This window comes from Musca autumnalis, unplaced genomic scaffold (assembly GCF_047663935.1).
Source record: "Musca autumnalis isolate F117 unplaced genomic scaffold, ASM4766393v1 scaffold_5, whole genome shotgun sequence".
Lineage (NCBI taxonomy): Eukaryota > Metazoa > Arthropoda > Insecta > Diptera > Muscidae > Musca > Musca autumnalis.
Window position 1 is genome coordinate 102,360,653 of NW_027412088.1, and position 26,874 is coordinate 102,387,526.

General features: G+C 35.5%; 1 protein-coding gene across 1 annotated transcript in view; it reads left to right on the forward strand.

Moving 5' to 3' along the window:
* The window catches only part of tor (tyrosine protein kinase receptor torso), a 533,285-nt gene that overhangs the window by 214,124 nt on the left and 292,287 nt on the right, over window positions 1-26,874 (forward strand). The gene's annotated exons all lie outside the window — the stretch shown is intronic.

The following is a 26,874-nucleotide window of genomic DNA, read 5'->3' on the forward strand; positions in this document are numbered from 1 at the left end:
CAAAGATTTTAACAGTTTCCTTTTTTACTACAATTTGAATATGCCTTTAACAAACAAAATGTCTTCTCTTTTTTTCTGCTACAATTTCTTCTTCGATTTAATGTTTCGAAGGCGTTGCATGAAATGACATATAAGAGGATTAAAAGTGTGCCGCAAAGTTGTAAATAAAATGCATGTTGATGGTGAAGCCATGCTTTGCCTACAGTTTTCAATAGATTGTCAATCACAATCTATAATTTTGTCACATCGAAAACAACAAAGGTTTTATTTTTTCACATACCATCCCAGTAGAAAGTGTCTTTAAGACAACATTGATGAATCGTGAACGACATTTCCAATTCGTTCTCGACTCTTTGCAGACTGTCTTGCTACTAGTCATCGATGACCTAATTAAAGACAATTTCGTTTATATTGTCGTGTGTCAAATTTTTATTTAATTATAAAATATATAATTTTTACAAAATAAATTAGTTAAACAGTTAATAATACTTAGCTCCCGTATGTTCTGCAATCCACCATTTTCTTCCAGCTTTACCACGCCTTACACTTCTTACCCCAGCCGACCGAAAGGCGACCTCCTTTTATTTTTGGATTCTGCAAAAAGAAATTATTTTAAATGAATATTGAGAATATTTCTTTAATATTCTAAAATCTTACCATATACCACAGGAGTTGTATTTTACAATCGCTGGAATTTTCAGTCTTCTTCAACCTAAATGCACCTATTCAAAAAATAACTTCAATTAATTTTAAAGTATTTAATTCTATTTATTCTATCTTACCGTTTTCTACATAATTCAGGTCGTATAAATAAAAATTGTTTAATCAGTAACGCGGTTTACGAATTTTGTGACTTTATAATTTAACATTTATTACAAATCAAAAATTGTATATCTGAATAAATATCTATACAATTGTTTCAAAGCACACTTTTGAGAATTTTTCGGTTTGTTGCCAAGACACAATACAAGACATGGTCATGCAAGTTGTCGTACATGACAATTTCGGAACATTCGTTAACGAATCGTCGACGTAAATGTCATCGAAGACTCGATTTTCTATTGGGATATTATCCCAGCAAAATGTTCGATGCCAAAGATGACATTCAATCATGGGTGCAAGTTATCTAGCATGTCATCTTTTTAGCATCTTAATCGATGAATTTTATATGAGCGTGGACCCCAAAAGATGACGTTCTTTTCTGGATCCTAAGCATGTCATTTTAACCAATGCGTTGACATGTCATTTCCACCAATGCTTTGGCATGTCATTTCCACCAATGATTTGACATGTCATTTTCACCAATGCTTTGACACGTCATTTTCACTCATGCTTTGACATGTCATTTTAACCAATGCTTTGGCATGTCATTTTCACCATCCCCTTGGCATGAAATTTTCATGTCTTGTTTGGAAAATGGAAATGCTGTATTGAAATATGGTTTTCATGAAAAACAAAACTCTTTATTAATTCAAACGAATTCATGAAATAGCTACAATTAATTTATCAGTTTAGTTTTTCAAAAGTTTACATCCAAAATTGCAATGTAATCACTAGGGTTATGACTTTTTTACAACCTCATATCCCTGTATCATAGCGTGATGAGTTTTGCCATAAGATTACATAAAATCTTAATTATAAGGTGATTCGGTGAAAAAACCTCACGCACAAAATGATTTTAAAATTTGAATTTATCAAAATTATGGACAATTTTTTGAAGTCACTGAAAACAGATATATAATTGAAAATAAACTTTAGAGCCACATGAGATAATTAAAATGACATAAAATTTATTTCTCACTATTTTTCCTCAATTCTGAGAATCGTAAAAATGTCGTAAACGCTTTTATTCAAAATATAATATTTTAACAAAAAACCAAAAATTTAAAATTTTTTCAAAGTGACTTTTTTCGCGACTTTTTTAATATTTGAATGAAATAAACGTTATTATAGTTATAAGTAGGCTTATATTTATTCATTCGAGCAACAAAAAATAAATTTAAAAAAATTTTTTTTTTTTTCATTTCATATATTTTTTCAAAAAATTATTTTTTTAAAATCGATTTGTGCGTGAACTTTTTTTATATTTCAAGGGAATAAACGATAGCATAGTGATTAATAGGCAAAAGTTCATTCATCTCTGCTACAGGAAATCATTTTTGAGGAAAAATGTCAAAAAGTCATAACCCTAGTAATCACCACCGCTGCAACGCAAAAGATTACTTCCTCCGTTCTCCGCAACTGATATTCTTTCATCTTACAAAAGGTTTTTTCAATTATCTTCCCATCACCAGTTCAGATTTCAACATGGACTCCAAATGCACTCCTTTAAGTATTTTTATTTCGTAAATTATATATTTATTCCTTTAAACTCCTATAAGGAGCATAGGGCCAGATTTCGTAAATTACTTTTATTTTATAATTTTGTTATTTTATAACAACATTTTGGTAATTTATACTCTTTTGTTTAGTGACGGAAATATGTAGGGATCTACAACCCGGCTTGCTTTAGGGATCTCTAAGAACAAAATGTAACGAACGGGGAGGAGAGACTTTTTATGGAAAATACCATTTATGCTTAATTAATTTATTTTTAATTGTTTCTTTCCAAAAGTAGTTTCTTCTTATTTTCAGATTCTTGTTCCTTTTCGTTTCGGACTTTTTTTTTCAAATTCCAAGAAGCGAGATTTGATTGATTTCATTCTATGTCAGATTTAGAACAGACAAGGAAATTTTTAAATAGCAATGTGTGCAGTCCGATTCTATTTTTAGCTCGATGGTTGGGACTTCATATAATACCAATTGTTTAGAAGTTTTAGTTGTTTGATATGCAGGAAATGTAAGACAACATCACGACGACAGTTCTAACAACTTTGGTCTGTTCCAGAAACTGCAAGAATCTACTTATTTTTTACTACGATAACAATTTTTCCTTTATGTTATCGGAAAAAATAGTAAAAATTAGTAGATTTTTGCAGTACTGGAACATACCAAAATGAAAATAAACAGGTGTGTAAATAAAAACACAATCATCATCTCTATTGGATCGATGGAATGGGTACAAATGCTGATGAAAAGATCGGATCTTTCACGACTTCCTTTGCATTGGTTCAAATCCTAATGAAAAGATCGGATCTTTCACGACTTCCTTTGAACCAATGCAAAAGATGACGTGCACAGAATATGCAACATTTTACAATAGCGTGACAAAAAAGGATGTACTCGTTGCTTTACTTTAAAGCGGCTTGTCCAGTCGATGAACTCCTTGATAAACATTCAATCAACCTTCAAAACTATTTTGATTTTCCTCAATCCATAACATTCACACACACATTCTCATATTTTAAAAAATTTACACATATTACTGCAAATATTGACATCAAAATTCAATCAATTCAATCAATCTTTGACAAGATATTTTCTTCTTTGTTATTAAATTTTCCTTAATACTTTGACAAAGAATTTTCACTTTATTCATCACATTTTTGGTTTTCAAAATATAAAGGGATCTACTCATAAAATTTGAAATTTCGAAATTTGCTACCATAAATACATGGTAGAACAATAGAAGGTAACAGCAATACCCAGCTGACTGAACATTTTATATTTTTATTTCTATGTTCGATGTATATTAGGGATATATATTTTTTGAAGAAAGAATTTATTCATCAGAAAAGAAAACTATTCCCATAAAGACTTCTTCATATCATTGACATGTAACCTCCTCCAAGTCCGAACGACGAACCGCTAACAGAGGCGGTACAATATTTTTTAATGTGTGTGGTATTTTGTTAAACTTAAAAAAATAAGCCGTAATAAACGTGTGCTATTTTGATTTCGAAAACAAAAGATTGAAGCAGCTTCTCCTTTTTCGATGATTTACCAGCGATCCCAAAGATTTTTGCCAGAATTCTACCTTCTGCGAGAAATTATTCATTTAGTGGAATGATATGGATACATTCAAATTGAAACTTTAGCGAGTTTTCATTCATGTTTTTCAAAATATTCAATCAAATGTGAAAAATATTAGTTTTTTAAATTCCAATAATTTATAGACATTTCCTTGTTTTGTTTACGTTTACGGATGACACTAACATTGCAAACAAAAACAAATGTCTATGTGGTTGTTGTTGAGTTGTATTTGTTGTTGTATTTACTTTACCCTGTTGGTTCTACCATGCCATAAATACTTCTTTTCATCCTAAGCGTGTAATAAAAATGGCATACAACAGTTCTGAATGCTTTATATTTACATTTTGATTCAAATTTTGTCTATTTTAGAAGATTTTCAAAATGTATTTATGTTTTTCATGAGAAAACTTTTACTATGACCCATTATTCAATATTTTTTGACATTTAATTTTCAATAACAACAATGTTGTTTTTTAAAAAAATATTAGTTGTTGCAATTCATGCGTCTACCTTATATAAATGTGCCTTGGCAAGTATATAAGATAATACTGTTATTATCCTTACAAGGGGGGCGAATGAAAGCATGAACACTTTCGAAAACAGACGAAGCAGTACTGGTAACGTTTGATGGACAATTTCTTAACGAAATCTATTAACCAATCTGAGTAGACAATGAATATTGTGTCGCAATGCATATTTTGGTAGTTTTCGATTTGATGCTAAAGGATTTGATGTTGTAGTTGTAACAGTGTTTTTATTTTGTGTTTGTAAGTTAATTTTTCAGCTTAATCTGGTTATGGGTCTATCTGCAGTTCTACTGATGTTAGTTGAGAAGTTTTGGCAGGACAGTTGAAAAGGCGCAGTGTGTCATGCGGGCCTGTTCCGCATGGTGGGCAGATGTTTTGCACGGTGTCATCGATCCTTGCCCTATAGGAATTCGGACGGCTGCACCAACTCGAGCGAAGTTGAGCCCAAACAAATGTACTCCGAAGACAGCATTCATACAATAGTTGTTTATAGCATCTGCGACTACATCCATGTGAATGTTATTTAAACCAGCTTGATAGGCTTGTTGATCTAGGGGTACTCTATGTAGCGTTGGACCTCTCTTTCTAGATCATGAAAATCCCTCTTTACATGCTTGGTGGGGAGGGGGTCCTAGGAGGTTAGGATGGCTCTCACCGGACAAGTACTGCAAGGAAAGCATGCCATTGTGTTCAGTGTTCGGAAACAAACAGTACCTTATCATAAGGTACCGTACATGTACACAAACACTAAAAAAAATTATAAAGTTTATGTACAGGTACACAAACATTAAAAATCCATTTTAGTGTTTATGTAAGTACGAGATTCGAAAAGTTCGTCAAACACACATGTTTGGTACGCAACCTCCATCGTAATGTAACAACCACGTACCCAACCGAAAAGGTTGCGTACATCAGCGCGTACATTAAAAAACCACGTAGAGTACATCATAATGTACCTTTAGAAAGAATGTGTTGCTAGGGTACACTTACATTTGTTTGGTTAATAAGGTATTAAAAATATTAAGTTTAATTTTTGTGGAATATATACAAATGAAATACAAGTAAATATAAATGAATATGTATCTTCAATTAATTAGGACTATAAATATCATTATTTAAATGCCATAAATACATATGCAAGAAGTTAGTAATGCCTAAACAAAACGTTATCATCGAATATCTAAAATCTTGACAATTTGCAAAAGGGTCGCTATAGGGCTGTAGGTTATGGAGGTGTTTTTTTATTATTAAAAATTGTATCATTTGTATTGTGAAAACAGGTGGTTCATTTTCAATATTTTAGCAATGTCAAGAAAGCATCGAAGACCAGATTCAAATAAGTTGTTTTCAGTATCAACATCATCTTACAAAAAGAAATGCTACACCACCATAATAAGAATTACTTTTTGCTTTTTTGTGTTTTTCCAAATTATGAATTGCCGTTGAGGTACCCAAGGACTGGTACCTAGCTGTGAAGGCAACATCCGGTCTTTGGGTCTGCTATATTTTTATAGTTTGTTCACAGGTAGAATTATCGGAGTTTTTGGATTTGATAAGTTAGAAATTTGATAAGTTAGATTTGGATTTGATAGAAGAAAGAACTAGGTGGAAATATTATTCCTCGCACACCAAAACCATAAAGTACCTGTCCTTTTTTTTACATCATAAAAATTATGAGTTAAAAAATTGTAAACCACAATATTGGTTTTTACCTTTCTTGTGTATTGTAATAAATTATAACCATTCAGGTACCACATGAATGATCTAGTTTTTGAGTTTGTTACACTCGTAGTCTTATTGTATAATTTACGGAAAATTTCGCGAAAACCCTTTGGAATAGTTTGAAAAGAACCCCCGCAAATGCTATTTAGTTCATTTTTAAACGTTGAGTGAAAATAATTATAAAAATGCCAAGACCAAAAAATATTGTTCTTCGTGATATGTTCAGTACAAACGAATCAAATCAAACAGTGTGTAATTTACAAAATTGTGTCAACAAAAACGTAAAAGAAAAAAGAGTCATCAAAGTATTATTAAAAAAAAGTGTGAATCCAAAAACATTGAAACAGCATTGGTGGAACTTTTTACAAAAAATGGACGTCCTTTACATATGCCCGAAGATAAAGCCTTCAAAGTTCTTATAGAACCTGTTTTTAGTGTACTCGGGATAACTGTAAATGAACATAACGTAATGGAACGAATTATCGCTTTCTCAAAAAATATTAAAACGGAAATCTCAAACGATCTTAAGATGGATGTCGCAACAAGGCTGGACTTAAGTATGCTGGGTATTAATGTACAGTACATTCAACATGGTAAAATCGTTGTTAAAACGTTGGCTATAAAGGAGCTTAGATCAAGTCACATTTCTGAATATTTAAAAACAGTTATACTGGATGTTCTAAAGGAATATGATGTTGATATACGTAATATTTTAACTATTACAACCGACAACGGATCAAATATGCTCAAAACTGTACGAATCCTGAACTCTGAAATGCAATTGTCGATAAATAATGATGCCGTGGATTTCGAAGAAGATGAAGATGATATCGATTGCCGAATAGCTATTGACACAATTGAATCAATTGATTTTAACATCTCATCGAAGACAATTACTAGCATTCGTTGTGGTGCTCACACTCTCCAACTGTGTGTAAACGATGTTCTGAAACAGTCGGCAATAAAAGACAATGTCGATAAGATACGATTCGTGGTAAAAAAAAGACTTAGAAGTAAAATGATTTTAAACTTTCTAAGAAGTGAACTCTACAAAAAACCTATCATTGATTGTGCAACACGTTGGAAGTTTCAACATATAAAATGATTGAAAGAATCCTGAAAATGAAGGAAATTATAAATACACTAAGCAAGGATTATCCTGATTTATTTCTTGAATCTGAAGAATGGTCTTTCGCAACTGAATTCTTGGGACTATTTAAACCTATTTACAATGCTACCGCTAAGTTACAAAGCGAACAGTTGTGCTATAGTGAACTAACATTATTGTTATGGATATAACATTTCAAATTGACGCTTTACCGGATAGCAATATGAAAACCCTTCTCAAGGAGTCCTTGAAGTTAAGAAAGGATAAACTTTTAGAAAATTAGCTGTTTAACGCCGCTGTGTTCTTGGATCCACGAATCAATGTATGCTTAACCTGCGAACAAAACCAAAGGGCGAAGAACTACATACTATCGTTATATATACGCATGAACTCAACAGTACACAATACAAGCCACACAATATTAGAGGAAACTCCATCACCGAGCAGACCACATGCAGCCAAATCTTTTTCCGATTATCTGCAAATGATAGATCCTACCACAGAAATTCCGAGTTCATCTAATTTACACAATTTAGAAGCTGATTTTGCCAATTATGAGCGGCAATCAAGATTGCCACTAAATGAAAATATAATAGCGTTTTGGAACGCTCAGAAAACCATCATCAGTGAGATTGCTAATATTGTACAGGCAATACCGTCAACCCAAGTAAGCGTGGAACGCCTATTTTCTGCTATGAAGTACATATTATCTGATCAGCGCAACCGCATGTCAGCAACAAATCTTGAACATATATTAATGGTAAAAGTTAATGGGGATTTCAATTATGAAAGTTGAGCTTTCTCCTGTTAAATTCTATTTTCTTTAGTATGTTAATCTTTTTTATATTCGTTAATTTTTTATAAAATAAATAAATATTTTCATATTTACTGGTTAAATATAAATATAATTACTTTTGTATTTTATTTATACGATATTCACTCTTATTTTTATGGTTGCATTTTTCCTCATGCCATTCATATTTTATATTTCTTTATAAACATCACTCAGGTGTACGCAACCTCCATTTGTTTTTTAGGGTACATAATGATGTACGCTACGTGGTTTTTTAATGTACACTAGGGTTATGACTTTTTGACATTTTTCCTCAAAAATGATTTCCTGTAGCAGAGATGAATGAACTTTTGCCTATTAATCACTATGCTATCGTTTATTCCCTTGAAATATAAAAAAAGTTCACGCACAAATCGATTTTAAAAAAATAATTTTTTGAAAAAATATATGAAATGAAAAAAAAAAATTTTTTAAATTTATTTTTTGTTGCTCGAATGAATAAATATAAGCCTACTTATAACTATAATAACGTTTATTTCATTCAAATATTAAAAAAGTCGCGAAAAAAGTCACTTTGAAAAAATTTTAAATTTTTGGTTTTTTGTTAAAATATTATATTTTGAATAAAAGCGTTTACGACATTTTTACGATTCTCAGAATTGAGGAAAAATAGTGAGAAATAAATTTTATGTCATTTTAATTATCTCATGTGGCTCTAAAGTTTATTTTCAATTATATATCTGTTTTCAGTGACTTCAAAAAATTGTCCATAATTTTGATAAATTCAAATTTTAAAATCATTTTGTGCGTGAGGTTTTTTCACCGAATCACCTTATAATTAAGATTTTATGTAATCTTATGGCAAAACTCATCACGCTATGATACAGGGATATGAGGTTGTAAAAAAGTCATAACCCTAATGTACACGCAACATTTATAACGTACGTACCCAACCAATTCGGTTGGGTATGTGGTTGTTACTTTACAATGGTGGTTGCGTACCAAACATGTACGCTACGATTATCGTTGGGTACATGTACACAAACGCTAAATTTTTTTTTAAAGTTTGTGTACATGTGCGGTACCTTATCGTAGTGTAACTTTTCATGCTAGGTACGGTACAAAACGTTATTGTACGGTACCTTAATGTAAGTTTTCGAACGCTGATTGTGTTGCTGTACTGGAAGAATCTTTGTCTCCTCATATAGATGGTCCACTGAAGACATGATTTCTCAGAACGCCTTTCTGACAGGTTTAAATAATTTTCCTTTGCGTTATATTCGCGGACCAAACTTGCGCCGAATAGCTTACCACAGACCGATCTATCGCGTATATATCTGCTGTCGAACGTGTCCCCTAGAATTTTGGAGTTGTTTGTGGTCGAAATTCTGCTACGATCGACAATGAAATTCAACTCTTTTCTCACCTCTACCGTGGTGAACATTTGCATATTTCTTCTGTGAAAAAGGTGGTAAGATCGGTCATATAGGCGTTCGGCCTTTCACAAATGACATCATACGTTACGACCTCAATGCCATCTGGGAGTGGACGGAATACTTTTAATGAAGTACTTTTCCAGATGTAGATATTGTTGTGCTGATCACTGGAATGTATAATTTTCTTGGGGGAAGGACTCGGTGACCCGGGTCTTTTACTGAACGTCCGGGTACAATACCCGGGTTAGAACTGCTCTACTGAACCGCTACATTGCCACAAAATAATTATCGTTGGATAGCTTATGGAAATACCTATTCAACAAGTGGTAGTAATCTGTTTATTAAAGCCGGTTCTAAACCGATTTTTATACACGGACTTTCGGGTCAAATAAACGGGTAACCGGATCCGTTCCCAAGAAAATTATACATTCTCGGGATCAGCGCAACAATATCTACCTCTGAAAATTTTTCAAAAAATTCCGAGATTTTTTACTGAACTAGAGTTTAGACATACTCTATCTACTCTTCGCCCTTTCACTCCCGGTGTGCTCGGCAAACTGCCGATTGAAATAACTTGCGCAACTCTTCGTATCAGTCAGCGTAACATCACCAAACGTGACTAAGGTCCTATCTTCCTTCTTTTCAGTGTTCGAGTGTGACTTAACCGTTGCCCACAATTAACTTATTGGGACTCCTATGTTGCAACTCTTGAGATGATTTAACCACTTGTTCCGCTTATGCTCACCGACCAATCTGTTAAATTCCAATGTCAGCTCCCTGGCACTGGGGTTGGCACAACGAAGCTTATCACGCTCATTTGCTAATCCTGTTGCCTCTGCAGGGAGGTTTGGTCTCACTGTATACGACCAGCAGGTATATAGGTATATGGCGGCTGCAACAGTGATGATGTCTCGGAACGTCCTTTCTACTACCCTAGCATCAGAAGGGTTGGACAGATCGCTAAGGCGGCGATAACTCTCTGAAAATCGGTCAATTAACTTCCCATGATTGATGAAAGTGTGAAGTTCAGAGGTGATGAAATCGGGCGATCTGTTGATGGTGACAATTATGGGGAGATGGTCAAATCTAAGAGAAACGACAGGTTGTCAGGATATGTCATTTGTCAGAGCAGGTGACACGATGTTTATGTCTGGCGAACTGTGTCACTCTCCGCTAATTCTGGTAGGGGCGTCCTCATTGATCGTATAAAACGTAGAGCTCAAAATTAAGGAAACGAATGGTGTAAACGATTCCTGGCTTTAAAAGCAGCCTGATTATCCACGTAGATAGTCATCGGCTCAAAGATCTCGGCATCCAGACTTTTTTTTATCAATTATGCACCTTTCCTGACGCCAAGATTTCGGCTTGGAATACACAACAGTCGTTGTCCAACTTGTATGAGTATTCAAGAACTAGCCTTTCACAGTAGACGCCAGTTCCGGTACCTTCTTCTTTATAAAAGGCCAGACCGTCCCCCTCTGGACCTCTTACTTCGGTTACAGTCAAATTTACTTGGGATAACGACATCTACATCTTGCAATCTCAAGACTGTGATAATAGTCGTTAAATTACCCACTTTAAGGTCTGCCCCCTATTCCTTTAGTACACATCTATTCACATAGATAATGTTGCGACAATGATTCTGTTCATGCAGCTGCGTGCTGCCTGTCATTTAGTGTTGAGTCATAAAGGCCAGAGGTTCAGAATTGCATTCACAGCTGCTAGTGGAGTACTTTTAAATGCTTCCTTTACCACAATATTATACATTAAGTATAAAATCGAAGGGTTCAGTTCCTCGCTTTTCCCGATTGAATTCTTGCACGAAAAGAATGCGATTAATCCTCTCTTCGTCCGCTCCTCAACGTTCCTTTTCCATCGCAGCTAACAGTCGAGAATTGTACCTATGTATGTATGTAGCTTCGGGGATGAGATGTAGTGATATTCAATTCATTGCTGGTAGCATAAAATCTACAAACTTACGTTTTACTCCAAGCCCGTTTGCTTTGGCCCATCGTGACAGCAAAAGTTCCGAAATTGTAGACAGGAATTTTCCAAAAATCGGTAGTACTACTTATGTCATCCGCATAAAAAGTGGTCATTGAAATGAAAGGAGGCCCTACTCAGCAATAAATTTTGTGTCAGATATTTATTATTAAATTTGTTTATTTCGCATTTTAAAATCCATACAATAGCAAAAAGTAACATGTGAAAATGGCCCGAAGATGTATTCCGAGTAAATTGTACATTGTGAAGTTATAATAATAACTCCTCGTCCTCATATATCCAAGAATCGAAATCATTCACTCAAGTAATTGTAGCTTTTGTGACTAGCAACTGTGAGTTGTTACTTTTTTGTTGAGATAAAATTATACAAAATTTTTGGAGAGGAAATTTTACATTTGGCGTGATAGTGGTGTTGGTCATAAGGGTACCTGTCTGTCACCAGATAAAAAAAACAAGAAATCAAATTGATAAGGTTGCGATAGATTCATTCATCGTTTTGAGGTGCAAACATAGAATCGGACCATCACCTTGTTGCGGCGATTAAACGTAGCAATTCAGAATCTCCAAAATCACATAAAAACTAACCAATTTAGCGGGTTAAATATAATAAAATTTTTTTTGTCTGAGAATTGGTAAAATTTTTGAATATAAATCTTATAGCGTTCTTCCTGGAAGACATTGATGCCAATTATGTTAATGGACATGGTCAGATAACAGAGTTATACCCTTATATATCCGTAAAAACCATGTTCTACGGCAGCTTTAGTCTGCGGTCTGGCACTAGATGGCAGCTCATATTAATAATCTTAAACCTGTCACCTACATTGAAAAATTATTCCCAAGGTGGGCACTGGTGGAGACCATGTTTAGAACCTTAGGTCAAATTTAAGTATTTGATCAAATTGGCATTACAAAATGCACTAAGAAAACATACAGCTATCTGGAACTCCACAACAAGTTAAAGCATTATTTATTTAAAAAAAATAATCTATTACCTACTCCTTCAAAATCCAACATAATATTTTGCAATAGGTATAAGTTTTGCGATATTTTGAATATATTTACTTACACGTAAATTGTAAGTTGTATTCTCTACAAAAAATAGTAATCAAATGTTCCGGCTTTTGGAGCAATTCCTAAGAACAACGCGTTCGAATGAAACAAAAACGAATATATTTTGGAATTGGTCCATGTCATAGCTATCGGAGTTGCCAGATGTTGTACCAAAAATTTTACATTCAGTTTTTTATTTTTGGTCAATGGCTGGAACCACTGTGCACTGGGGTGTTAATGTTTCTATGGGCCCTATATATAGCTTATATTAAAATCAGAGCCGATGTTCACAATTTTTTGTAGGATTAGTCGCAACAAAGAACTGATAAAATTTGTTCATCGATTGGACAATAAATGTGGTCTTTAGAGCGATTTCTTGAAAATTCGCCTTTGGCCCCATACAAATTACTGTGGAAACTTCGAGGCCTCAGTGGCACGTGTTAATATATCGTCGGTGTCATGCTTAAGTGTTTCATACGCCATTGTTGACTTTTTGAGATATATGTGGTTTATTGGGTTTTCGCGTAATCTCTTTCTGAATTTTTGGTCGGCTTTTTCCTATCTGCTCTAGTTTCCGAAATATTAATATTTTAATAACTTACGAATTTAAGAATACATTCGAAAAATCAGAATTTTGATTTTCGATTTAGAAGGTTTGAATTTATTGAGACAAAGATAAGAATATTTATTTGTCACTTTGTTCCATATGATTTACAATATTTTACATTTTTGTCATAAGTGTGGATATGGAACAATTCGACAAAAAATTTTTAATTCTCTATAACTATTTTATTCCAACAGATATTTCTCTAACTTTTGGCAAATATTTTCTATTTACTATTACTAATAAATCTTGTCAAAATATAAATATTTTTCTTCAGTCAGCTCCAAGCAGTTGTGATGCGAACATTAAAATGCGATTATCTCAAAACGGGAAAATGGCGTATGGAACACTTAAGCATGGCACCGACGATATTGTGCTCAAACTTTGGCAATCTTAAAATCTAACAAAACTAAACACATCAGGGGGTGCGCCTAAAAAAATCTGACTTCGATTTTTTTAACTTTGAGTTAAAACCACCTTAGTTCTTAGACTTAAGGGGAGACCTAAGCTATATTTTTAGAGAAAACTACTAAACTTTACTGGTATATTTTCTGTTTTTATTTTTATTCATCTGAAAGAGAACTAATAAACCGATTGTCATATATTTTTATGGCCGATTTCTTTTCGAGAACAAGTAAAAAAGTATCAGTCGGCTTTGCCGACAGAGATATACCCTCAGCCTGTGCAAATTGAAACACTTTTTTCACAAAAAAAGCTTATGTATTTAGGGGCTTTAAAATGTTGGTCGTATGAACCGACAAAAATGTTAATTAGGATTAAAGTTCAAAAATTTTGCGGAAAAGGTATTTAAAGAAATGGACCGACCATAGACCATGGGGGTGCCATAGGGGGTTTTTACACCCTTCGGGCTGTTTTCTCAAGAAGTATGGACTTGCCCCTGAAACAACTTTTACCATCGTAATTGAGGTAGGGAATGTAAGTTGCTTCAACAAAAATCAAAGTGATTCAGTAGCAGGTCTTAAAGAGAACTTATCCAAAATTTTGTGTGGGAGGTACTGGATGGAGTGGACAAATATAGTCCTTATTCGAACCTGATCTATATCTGGTAGATTTTATGAGAATGTGTAAAGTATGGACAAAATCGGTCACTCCCATCAAGAGTTATCGTGCGCACAATTTTTCCGAACATTTTTGAACTTTTGTGGGGTATGTACCTGAAGGAGTGGACCGATATGGCTTATCTACGAACTTAAACTAAGTTTGGAAACATTATTACGAAGGCCAAATTTTGGCCGGAATCGGCATTTCCGTTCGAGAATTATCTTGCGCTTCCACCCATAAACATGGTGTCATAGGGTTTGTTTTTCAACTTTCAGTCTATTTTTTCAGGAAGTATTGACTTGCCCCTAAAAAAACTTGTACCTTGGTATAGGGGACAGTGAATACAAGATGTTACAACAAAAACCAAGGCGATTCGAGAGCAGGTCCTAAACTGAACTTTTCCGAAATTATGTGTGGGAGGTACACGAAGGAAATTACCGATTGAGTCCATATTGGAACCTCATCTAAGTCTGATACAAATTTCATAATGTGCAAAGTATGGACCAAATAGGTTACTCCCTTCAAGAGTTATCGTACGCACAAATTTTCCGAACATTTTCGAACTGGAAGGAGTGGACCGATATAATCCATCTTTGAACTTGAACTAAGTTTGGACAAAATATTACGAAAGCCAAATTTTGGACCAAATCGGCAGATCCGTTCAAGAGTTATCTTGCGCTCCAACCACTACACGCGGTGTCAGAGGGTTTTTTGTAACTTTCAGGCTATTTTCTCAGGAAGTATGGACTTGCCCCTAATGAAACTTACAGCGTCGTATAGAGGACAGCGAATACAACTTGCGTAAACAAAAATCAAAGCGATTCGCGACAAGGTCCTTAACTGAACTTTTCCGAAATTTTGTGTGGGTGGTACCCGAAGGAGTCGACCGATTGAGTCCATATTGGAACCTCATCTAAGTTTGGTGAAAATTACACGATGTGCAAAGTATGGACCAAATCGGCTATTCCCTACAAGAGTTATCGTGCGCTCAAGTTTTGCAACAATTTTTGAAAATTTGTGGGGGAGGTACCTGAAGGAGTGGACCTATATGGCCCATCTTCGAACTTAAATCGAATCTGGACAAAATATTTCGATACCCAAAATTTGAACCGAATCGATTGATCCGTTCGAGAGTTATCGTGCGCACCAGCCAGCCAGACAGACAGACAGACGGACGGTACAAACATACTTGGGGTCTAAAACCATTATTTCGATGAGGCACATTTTTGGTCGTATCAAAGTGTAAATACCCTCTTTAGCCTAAAGGCTGAGGGTATAAAAACGCGTTTTTATACCCTACACCACTATGTGGGGAGGGTATTATAAGTTGGTTTTGGCCAAAAAGTTTTACATATATGTATATATCAAAATGAATGTCTCGACGAGCTGAGTCGATCTGGCTATGTGTGTCCGTCCGTCCGTCAGTCCGTCCGTCCGCCTGTCCGTCTGTCCATATAAACCTTGTAATCACGCTACAGGTCGCAATTTTGATCGGACCGTCACGAAATTTTGGATGTTGATGGGGGTCCCGAAGGGGAAGAAGCCTATTGATTTTGGTGATGGTCGGATAATATTTAGGGGTCGGAATGGGCAAAAAACTTATGTGGATAAAAAGACAACGTTTTTTTCCAAAGCGAATATCTCAGCTTCTGTACGGGGTATACCAACTTAAAATAAAAGTAGAAAATATGACCTTTCTAATGATGTAAAGTAGGTGATCAAACAACGAATATATCGCAATAGCCGCTAATAGAACCTAACTTTTTATTTTTGCGATTTAATAATGACGAATATCACAGCTTCGGTTGGGGATCTTCCAAAAACAAAGTCTGACTATGAAAGTAGAAAATCCCATCTTTACAGTGATGCAAAGTAGGTTGGCGTAGGTGGCACATAACGGAGATATCACAATAGTCGGCAATACATCCCATTTTTCATTTTTTTGTAATCACGCTACATGTCGCAATTTTGATCGGATCGTCACGAAATTTTGGGGTCTAATGGGGATCCTACAGAGAAAGAAGCCTATTGATTTTGGTGATGGTCGGATAATATTCAGGGGTCGGAATGGGCAAAAAACTTATTTGGAGAAAAAGTCAACGTTTTATTTCAAAGCGAATATCTCCGCTTCTAAAAGGGGTATATCAAAAGCAAAACCTGATAATGAAAGTAGAAAATATCACCTTTGCAACGATGTTACGTAGGTTGTCGTAGGTGGTCAAACAACGAAGATATCGCAAAAGCCGCTAATAGAACACAACTTTTCATTTTTGCGATTTTAATAATAATGACGAATATCACAGCTTCGGTTGGGGATCTTCCAAAAACAAAGTCCGACTATGAAAGTAGAAAATCCCATCTTTACAGTGATGCAAAGTAGGTTGGCGTAGGTGGCACATAACGGAGATATCACAATAGTCGGCAATACATCCCATTTTTTCATTTTTTTGTAATCACGCTACAGGTCGCAATTTAATTTGGATCGTCACAAATTTTGGGTGTTATTGGGGGTCCCACAGAGGAAAAACCTTTTAGATTTTTGATAATGGTCAGATATTATTCAGGGGTCGGAATGTGACAAAAAAAATATTTGGAAAAAAGACCAACGTTTTATTTCAAAGTTAATATCTCCCTTCTGTAGGAGGTATATCGAAAGCAAAACCTGGCAAGGAAAGTAGAAAATATCACCTTTACAACGATGTGAAGTAGGTTGTCATAGGTGGTCAAACAACAGAGATGTCGCAATAGTCGGTAATGCATCCCTTTTTCCATTTTTGTGCAATCACACTACGAAATTTTGATCGGATCCTCACGAAATTTTGGGGGTTGATGATGGGGGTTAACAGAGAAAGAAGCCTATTGATGGTTGGCATACATCCCACTTTTCCATTTTTTATTTGGGTTGTACTGTCGATGCACTTAAATGCGTTTCAAAAAAATTGACCTGTGTTAATGAAGACATTCAGAGCAAAGGCGCTAAGCTATCCCAATTTTAATATTTTGAATTTTATTAGTCAAAAGCTTATGAACAGGGGTAGTGGTGTAGGGTATCACATAGTCGGCCCCGACCAGACTATAGCCTTGGCTCACTTCTTAGTTTATATGCTGCATGCAAAATACAATAAATTGTTCCCTTCCAACGCTCATATCAAAGGCAATATTATTCCTGAAATTTGCAAGTGGGGGTCAACTATTAAACTGAGATTCAGATCACACAAGGAACGGATAAAACTAATAAAGGACAATAAAAACGTTACATTATCGATTTCTTGGATATAGGGAACCTAGCTAAAATTTTCGGTGAAACATTTTTGTAGAATAGTTCATCTTGTGTTACTTTTTTCAGTTCAAGAACAAACAGGACACGGAAGGAACTGAGCTAGAAGGACGAAAAAAATAGCTCGACTCCGAAACCCTAAACACAAGCAGCGGGAAAACCACCAACTTCGCATCCCTGGTTGTGAGTTGTTCAAAGAGGCGGTTTCCACATTACTCCTTACCACCAGGTCGATTCATCTTTCGAGTGTCTTGAGAAGAAAGGAGGACAGGCTAAGAAATGTAGCAATTGTCACACTCAGTGTGAACTTTTTGACCTCTTTTCTCAAAAATTATTTTCTGTAGCAGGAATGAATGAAATTTTGCCTATTAATGACTAAAATAACGTTTATTTTATGTAAGTATTAAAAAAGGTCACACACAAACCACTTTGAAAATATTTCCTCTTGCACGAATGAATGACCTCTGGCCTATTATTGACTATAACAATTTTTATTCCATTTAAATATTGAAAAAGGTCCCGCACAAACCATTTTTAATTGATATGATACATATACATACATATGTAATGATTTGATGATACATTTAGTGAGAAAAAAATTTATGACATTTTGGTTATGTCGTGTGGCTCCAAAGCTTATTTTCAGTTATATATGAGCTTATAGTGATTTTAAACGTTTGTCAAAAAGCTCATGCAGGAAAATTTTCAAATGACTGTGTGCGTGAGCTTTTATCTAATCTTAGGTAAAAACTAATCAAAACATTATACAGGGATGCGAGGTTGTAAAAAAGTCACAACCCTAATGTCCACGTAGCATCTGGTTTATTGATGCTCCTAGTGGATTTAGGGTCCTTGGAGAGTATTCTTCGAAACCTAGCTGCGTCGTGACACTCCATCTATTGACTCGGAATAATAGATCCAAGACTTTTTCTTGGCGCGTTTAGTGTGGCTTTTACATTTACTGAAACTGTATGAATGAGTCCCAATCAATGTCGAGCGAAGTCACATGCGCCATATTATATAATCTTCTGGTGATTTTTCTCAGTCCGACAAGATTAGTGTTCCACCACAACGGTTAAGATTTCTTACCAGAGTAAGTTAGTGGACAGGCATCCTTATGACGGGGAATGACGTAAGTCAGATTTTACACAGTTCTAGTAAGATGTTTCTATATTTCCAATAGACGTCAGCTGCGAGTTTGTTAGTTTTCAAAAAAGTATATAAAAAATCGTTTTGCATTCCATAGAAGTTATCTTGTAAAGGTTAAAGTAAGGTTAGCTGGCCCATTACAGAACATTTGTTCTATAAGCCGAACTAAGAAAAGATCTCAACTTCTCTCTATTTGTTGCTTCGCTCCCTGGAATACCGCGCTTTTTCATCTATTCTTCCACTTGTTTGCTCCATCGATTCCTTGGCCTGCCAGTTCTGCGTGTACCGCCATGTGACCTGTATTTTTACGCCTTTTAGCGGGATCATCATCACTAATTTTTATAATATGGCCTAGCCAACACAATCGTTGTATCTCGATACGTTTATTTATACTGATGTGGTTGCATAGCAGATACAGCTCGTGGTTCATACGACGTCGATATTCACCATCAACGCAGATTGGTCCGTAGATCTTTCGAAGAATTTTTCTCTCAAACACACCAAGCACTGTCTTGTCCGCTTGTACCCATGCATCGGAGCCATACATCAGCATAGGTAGTATCTGTGTTTTGTAAAGTGTTACTTTTGTTTGACGAGAATGCTTTTTGTTTTTAACTGCTTACTTAAGCCAAAGTAGCATCTTCTTTTTATTTCACAACTGATGTTTGTTGTGTTTACGGCGTTGACGAGGTAGACGAAGTCTTTTACTACCTCAAAATTTTTTGCGGGGATACCAAATTCAGACATGGCATGGTAGGTGTCGATCTGCATCTCTTGGGTCTTCTCTAGGATTTGTCACAGGGTAAATATCTGGTCAATGATGGACTTGCCAGGTCTAAGCAGTATTGGTATGGTCCAATTATTTCGTTGACTATAGGCTTTATTCGTTCGCACAATATCCCTGACACTATTTTGTAGGCAATATGGAGAAGACTCATGACCTTGTAGTTAGAACATACAGTTTTATCTCCTTTCTTGTGGACGGAACACAGAATGCTCAGATTTCAATCGTCGGGTATGCGTTCTTCCTTCCAGATGGTGCTAACTAGCTGCGTGTCGCCTCCGGTTTTGAACAGCTCGGCTGGTAGGCCATCGACTCCTGCTGCCTTATTATTCTTCAGCAGGTTTATTGCTGTCTTTACCTCATCTTGGCCGGGTAGTACACGCAGAGAAAAAAATATGATTGATCCAACAATATTCGAAGAGCAAAATATGTATTGTAAAGATATTGTTAAATTCCAAATGTAGTATTGTGATTCCAACAATTGGGTTTTGTTAAATTCAAAAATAGTTTTTGTCAACTGGACAATATTTCTCTCTTTTCTTCGACAATTTTTTCTCTTCTCTCGCTATTCGATGCCGTGTTGAAAAAAACAATTATGGTGAGTTTTGTTTGTATGACATGATGCCTTTATCTTTGGTTTTGTGTGTATGTATACCAACAATGAGACTCTTGTTTTTATTTGTTTCTGTTTTGTTTCATTCTTCGATCTTCATTGTGCTTTGAGGTTTGGTGTTATACCGGAGTTTGTTGTGGTGTTTAATTATTCCTTATGTTGTGGTGGGTGCTTGTGGCTTTTTGTTTGTCTTTGTTGTCAGCCAATGCAGCAAACCATGTATTGTGTTCATCAATGATTGCAATATTATACTCGACATTTATATCCAAGTTATGTGAAAAGTGTATATGAGAAGTATATACACTCAAATCAAAAATTTCTGGGCTGGTTTTCTGGGTTGACAATACTTTTTGTAAACAAAATTAGATTATGATGGTTCCTACAATCGGTATTGTTAACGATTTTTACAATATTGCGGAAATTCGAAAGTTGTTTTTGTTTTCTATGTTTGGAACAAAAGATGGTATTTTTGGATTTGTATTACAATGTTTGAACAAAACAAATACATTTTTGGAACCAAAACAGATATTTTTGTTCCAACAAAAGCGAAAAATATTTTTTCTCTGCGTGTATACATTCAATACCATCTTCTGGGATCGGATCTGTGGTATCTTCGTCGTCTTCGGTACCAACAGTTTGGAAATGTGTTCTATCCATAACCTTAGCACACTATCTGTATCAGTTACCATATTACCTTGCTGGTCCGTATAGGAGGTTGTGTCATTTCGGCTCCTGTACATCTCTATTTTTTCACACTTCCGCTTTTCCATCTCTGTTTTTTCCTACGGAAAAGACGTTTCTCCTCTCTCCTTTTCTTGCGGTATCTCCCTCGTGCGCTACGCATTGCAGCTGATTGTAGAGTAGCCCCATATGCCGAATTTTTCTCTTCAGTATGGGTTCCTTGGTGGAGGTCTCAGAAATCCAAGTATGGATTTTGCGGCTGTTTGCATGGAGTGGGTAATAATTTGCCATTGTGCTGATATGTTTTCGGGGAGTGCTTTGATTAAGCAATTGGGCCAGTTGTGTGGAATATGCTGTGGCTATCTGTTGTGTTTGCAGCTTACCGATGTCTAACTTCGGCGTTGTATCTGTTCGTGCTTTATTTGCAACGTTCAGGCGGGTACGTACCTTTACTGCAACAAGATGGTGGTCTAAGCCTATGTTGGCTCCTCGGAAGGATCGCACATCCAACACTCTCTATGAATGTCTTCTATCAATCACAACGTGATCAATTTGATTTCTTGTTCTTTGATCTGGTACTGCTAACTACCATGTTTTTGTCGCTGCGAAGTCTATCCGCCTCATTCCATTGTTCGATGGAGACTGAATTTCCCGGCTGTTGGGCCAAAGATATTCTCCTTTCCAATTTTGACATAAAAATCGCCTAGAATAATTTTAACGTCATTCTTCTAAGCGCTCGTAGAATATATCATTGGTCTGTTCGTCCTTGTCTTTGGTTGGAGGATGAGCGCAGATAAAGCTAATGTTGAAGAATTTTGCTTTTAATGTAGCAAGTCTTTCATACACTGGTGTGAAGCTGGAGACCAGATGTTTTAACCTCCGACCAACTACAAATCCGCAATCAAACTCATGTTTTGTGTCATGGCAGCTATAATATAGTGCGTCACATTTAGGTGTTGTTGTAACGCCTTTCCCAATCCATTGTATTTCCTGTATGGCAGTAATGTCGGCCTGGTACTTTTCAAGGACATCTGCCAATGCATAAATAGAGATGGACAGTGGGTAAATACCCAATGGGTAAATACCCGGTAAATTGGGTAAATACCCATTTGTGGGTATTTACTATATTGAATCGCCAATACAACATCTTACACCCTATTTCTGGGTTTAGGTTGTGAAATCGTTTCAAAATGGATAGTTTTATAATACTTTAAACAAGTGGGTAAATACTTGGGCAAATACCCGAGTATTTACCCATATGTTGGGTAAAAACTCTTTAACTGCCGAACCAAATCTTATTTATATCAAGAGAACATCTGGTATTGAAAATGGAGTCTCTGGGTCCATGTTTTGATATAGCCCCCATATAACCGTCCCGATTTAAGGTATTTTTCACCTATTAGCCACATTTTACAACCAAATTGGCTGTAATTTAGCACAGTGAGTCCTCAAGGAGTATAATATATCCTTACACAAATTTGTCAACGTAGGTCCACGTTTTCTTATAGCCCCCATATAAGGGTACCCCGATTTCGAGTATTTACCCAAATATTGGGTAAAAACTCTTTATCTGCCGAACCACTTGAAGTAGGCTGACAAAATTTGGCTCTAAACTGTCTTCGGCAGATAAAGAGTTTTTACCCAATATTTGGGTAAATACTCGAAATCGGAGTACCCTTATATGGGGGCTATAAGAAAACGTGGACCTACGCTGGCAAAATTTTGCAAAGATATATTATACTCATTGAGGACTCACTGTGCCAAATTACAGCCAATTTAGTTGTAACATGTGGCTAAATTTTGTCAGCCTACGTCAAGTGGTTCGGCAGTTAAAGAGTTTTTACCCTATATTTGGGTAAATACTCGAAATCGGGGTACCCTTATATTGGGGCTTTAAGAAATCGAGGACCTAGGGTGACAAATGTTTGCATGGATATTTTATTCTCATTGAGGTCTCACTGTACCAAATTACAGCCAATTTGGTTGTATAATGTGGCTAATAGGTGTAAAAATACCTTAAATCGGGTGGTACGACTATATGGGGGCTATATCAAAACATGGACCCAGGGACTCCATTTTCAATACTTTTAATACTATTGATATAAGAAAGTTTTGAGCCAAATTTCGTCAGCCTACGTCAAGTGGTTCGGTAGATAAAGAGTTTTTACCCTATATTTGGGTAAATAGTGGGGTATTTACCCGAGTATTTACTAGAGTTTCTGGTCGGGAATTCCCGACCCGGGATTTCCCGGGAATTCTCGATTTTTTTCGGACGGGATTTCCCGGGAAATTTTTTTGAAATTCCCGGGAATACGGGTATTTGTATAAGTCTTATATTATTTCTCTTATAGTTATTTAATGTTGAAAATATAGTGGAATAGCGATTATTCATGTCCCGATAATTCGTAATTCCCGATCATTTGTACCAAACTTAGGGTAAAAATCGCGATAATTCGTGTAAAGTACATACATTTTGGTCCTCTCAATAATTATTGTTTTTTCTGGAATTCGAGGTCTGTATAACCTCAATAATTCTGAACTTTTTGGAGCCATTTCCTTGTTGTTCTAGTCCACATTTTTATTAATGACATTCTGGAAGTATATTAATTTGCTAAGATATAAACTCTGTGATCGATCCGAATTGTTGTTTTCTCCAAAATTATTGTATGTAATACTAACAAGTAAAAAAGTATCAGTCGGCTTGGCCGACAGAGATATACCCTCAGCCTGTTTATATTGAAACAATTTTTTCCAAAATAAGTATGTATTTAGGGGGTTTTAAAAATTTTGGGCGTTTGAACCGACAAAAATGTTGATTAGGATTAAAGATCAAAAGTTTTGCGGAGGAGATACTAAAAGGAATGGATCGACATTGACCGTTATAGAAGTGGATCTCCAGCCACAACATATGGTGCCATAGGAGGTTTTTACACTCTTCGGGCTGTTTGCTCAAGAAGTATGGACTTGCCCCTAAAAAAACTTTTACCATCGTAATTGAGGCAACGAATGCAAGTTGCTTCAACAAAAATCAAAGTGATTCGATTGCAGGCCTTAAAGTGAACTTATCCTTAATTTTGTGTGGGAGGTACCGGATGGAGTGGACAAATATAGTCCATATTTGAACGTGATCTATATCTGGTAGATATATTAGGATGTGTATAGTATGGACCAATTCGGTCACTCCCTTCAAGAGTTACCGTACGAACAATTTTTCCGAACATTTTTGAACTTTTGTGGGGGAGGTACCTGAAGGAGTGGACCGATATGGCTTATCTTCAAACTTAAACTATGTTTGGACAAAATATTACTAAGGCCATATTTTGGACCGAACCGGGAGATCCGTTCGAGAGCTATCTTGCGCTTCAATCACCTCACACGGTGTCATAGGGTTTTTTTTTGCCACTTTCATGCTATTTTCCCAGGAAGTATGGACTTGCCCCTGATGAAACTTGTACCGTCGTATGGAGGGCAGTGAATACAAGTTGCTAAAACAAAAATCAAAGCGATTCGAGAGATGGCCCTAAACTGAACTTTTCCGAAATTTTGTGTAGGAGGTACCCGAAGGAGTGGAACGATTGAGTCCATATTGGAACCTTATCTAAGTCTGGTAGACGTTTCACGATGTGCAAAGTATGGACCAAATCGGTCACTCCCTTCAAGAGTTATCGTGCGCACAAACTTTCCGAACATTTTCGAACTTTTGTGGGGGAGGTACCGGAAGGAATGGACCGATGTAGCTCATCTTCGAACTTAAACTAAGTTTGGGCAAAATATTACGAAAGACAAATTTTGAACCGAATCGTTTCATCCGTTCGAGTGTTATCGTGCGCTCCAGCCAGCAGGACAGACAGACAGACAGACGGACGGACATGGCTAGATCGACTCCAAATGGTCTGAAACACATTTCGTCCAAACATACTTGGGGTCTAAAACCATTATTTCGATGAGGCACATTTTCATCGTATCAAAGTGTATATACTAGGGTTATGACTTTTTGACATTTTTCCTCAAAAATGATTTCCTGTAGCAGAGATGAATGAACTTTTGCCTATTAATCACTATGCTATCGTTTATTCCCTTGAAATATAAAAAAAGTTCACGCACAAATCGATTTTAAAAAAATAATTTTTTGAAAAAATATATGAAATGAAAAAAAAAATTTTTTTCAAAAATTTATTTTTTGTTGCTCGAATGAATAAATATAAGCCTACTAATAACTATAATAACGTTTATTTCATTCAAATATTAAAAAAGTCGCGAAAAAAGTCACTTTGAAAAAATTTTAAATTTTTTGTTTTTTGTTAAAAAATTATAATTTTGAATAAAAGCGTTTACGACATTTTTACGATTCTCAGAATTGAGGAAAAATAGTGAGAAATAAATTTTATGTCATTTTAATTATCTCATGTGGCTCTAAAGTTTATTTTCAATTATATATCTGTTTTCAGTGACTTCAAAAAATTGTCCATAATTTTGATAAATTCAAATTTTAAAATCATTTTGTGCGTGAGGTTTTTTCACCGAATCACCTTATAATTAAGATTTTATGTAATCTTATGGCAAAACTCATCACGCTATGATACAGGGATATGAGGTTGTAAAAAAGTCATAACCCTAGTATATACCCTCCTTAGCCTAAAGGCTGAGGGTATAAAAACTGTATAATGTGCAAGTGGCAAATCGTGTATATTAGTAATGGAAGCCAGTAATAACTATAGTATGTATGTTCATATAAATACGCCATTATATCTTTGGTGCCACCGTGGTGCAATTGTAAAGCTTTGTACACAAAAGGTCAACCTTGTAAAAATCTATTATCAACGGATTTATTCTATGATCGACACGCCCTTCGAACCATAAAAAGAACTCCCCATATCAATGACCTAAAAAATAGAGTCGTACAGCACTCGTTGATAAGAAGGAAGCCTTTGCGACGATGGTCGTGGGAAACATCAATTTATATAAGCTTTGTTCCTTTACGTTAAAGTTTCTTCATGTTTTACCATTTTTAACTAGGAAAGCGTTCCATAACCCCAAAAAGTAGTAACACTGGAAGCAATTTTTAAGAGAGAAAGAGAGAGCCGAAATGGCTTTCTCTTTTACTACTTTCTGCTCGACAAATTTCGTTGTGTAAAAAGTGGAAAATCTGTCAAACTGCTGATTTGACATTTATTTGACAATTAAGGCAAAAGGAAAAAGAAAACTACGCCCTTTGTCAAAGCAAAATAAAATAAAATAAAAAAAAAAATTAAACCAGTGAAATAAAAAACGGTGAAATTTATTTTGTTTGTTATTTTTTTTAAGCAGCCATGTTTGCTTTTTGACATTGCTGCCAGATCTACTATTTTTCCGTTTCTTTACTTTTGTGCAAAACTTGTTACGTGAGAGAAATTTTTACAGTTCTCTGATAGAAGAGAGAACTTCTCTCTTTTACTACTTTTATTATTAAAAAAGTAAAGGAACAAAGCTATAATCTCCGCAAATTAGTCAGGAAGAATTGGTTGAACAGCTGCCATATATGATGTATTGGTACTTTCAAGATTTTGGCGTATCGTTTTAAAATTGTTCCATATTGTTCCAAAAAGATAACTAATGATACAATTATACATATAAGGAGTATTTATTTCCTTTATGTTTGCTCTCTGTTACGTCTATGCCCCACAAACTCGATTTCTCATAGTCCCGGGTATTCCCGGGTTCCCGGGAATCAGAAATTTGTATTCCCGATTTCCCGGGAATGGAGAAAAGTCGGGAATTCCCAAACTCTAGTATTTACCCACTTGTTTAAAGTATTGTTAAACTATCCATTTTGAAACGATTTCACAACCTAAACCCAGAAATAGGGTGTAAGATGTTGTAATGGCGATTCAATATAGTAAATACCCAAATAAATACCCACAAATGGATATTTACCCGGTATTTACCCGCCGTGTGGGTATTTACCGGGTAAATACCCGGTAAATACCATCTCTATGCATAAACTGCACCTTCTCTATAAAGGGTGCGAACATTCCAGGTACACATTCACAGATCATGGCCCCTTCCTTGGTATCTTTCATCCCCACCGTCACCCAGTAAGGATAAGTGGGGAAGTAAAAAATAACACTGTTTAACACTAAAAATGCATTTTTTGAAAGTAAATATTGAGA